The sequence below is a fragment of the Anopheles bellator genome, chromosome X (genome assembly GCF_943735745.2).
Source record: "Anopheles bellator chromosome X, idAnoBellAS_SP24_06.2, whole genome shotgun sequence".
Lineage (NCBI taxonomy): Eukaryota > Metazoa > Arthropoda > Insecta > Diptera > Culicidae > Anopheles > Anopheles bellator.
Genome location: NC_071287.1, coordinates 11,681,120 through 11,682,163, shown reverse-complemented (window position 1 = coordinate 11,682,163; position 1,044 = coordinate 11,681,120).

The window sequence follows — 1,044 nt, the reverse complement described above, 5'->3', positions numbered from 1 at the left end:
TTTTATGGCCATTTTTGTCAAAATTTGTTTCGCTGTCGAAAAACTAGTCATATTTTTGGAAAGCAATAAAAATTTGCCGAAATTTGCCGTAAACTGTCAGATTGAAAAAAATACCCCCGAAACGAGAAAATATCCCGTAAACATAAGGCGCTCCCCAGTGAACAATTTTGAGAGCCCGAGCCACCCCCTCTGCCTGCGACGCGGCGGAGGAAGGCTGAGGCGAGTGAGATCGAACGCCCCTCTGCCTGCGACGAGGACGAGGAAGGGCGATCTCGCAGCGTACGAAGTGAGCATGAGACGCGTTCGTTGGTTGCCGGGGAAAGAACGGAAGGAATCCCCGTGAGTTTTGAAATCGCCGTGAGTTTGCTGGTGGAAGACGAACGTTGGAGAGAAAGAAAAAGGAATAGAAATAACAGAGACAGCGAGATCGTGGCAAAGTCCCGAAGTACCGAGGGTCCGACAGTCTCTCTTTAAGTTTTGGTGAATCGGGACGAAACCTCTGCCTCTGTTTTTTCTAAGTGCCAAGTGTAAAGTACCAAGTGCTAGTGCTTCTCTGTCGATCACGGGTGATCCTGATAGAAATAATCCAGGTAAGTTTATTGGACAGTATTCAGTGACAACCACATAATTTTTCGCTTTGCTCGTTTCAGACGACTCGTCACATTTGTGGAAAAGGTAAGTTAAAGTGACAGGATTGCAATGCTACAAATGTAACACTAACATTGTTCCTTTCCTTTATTTCATTGAAGATTACGGACCAAATGACGCATGGAAAATAAACCCGGCTCGAGCCCATGTACGCGACCGAAACAAAACATATTTTTTGGCGACGCCACCCTCGAAAACGCATCGCCGCACGAATGCACGAATAGGTAGGGAAGAGTGAAAAGGCGAATCAAAAAAAGAGAGCGAAAATATACCTTTCGAAGCCTACCAAAAACGCGAGATATTTTATTTCGGAGAGAAAGAAAATACGGGAGAGAAAGAATTGGAAACGAAGAAAGAGAGGGGACACACAGGAGAGAGGGAGACAAGGGGCAGGTT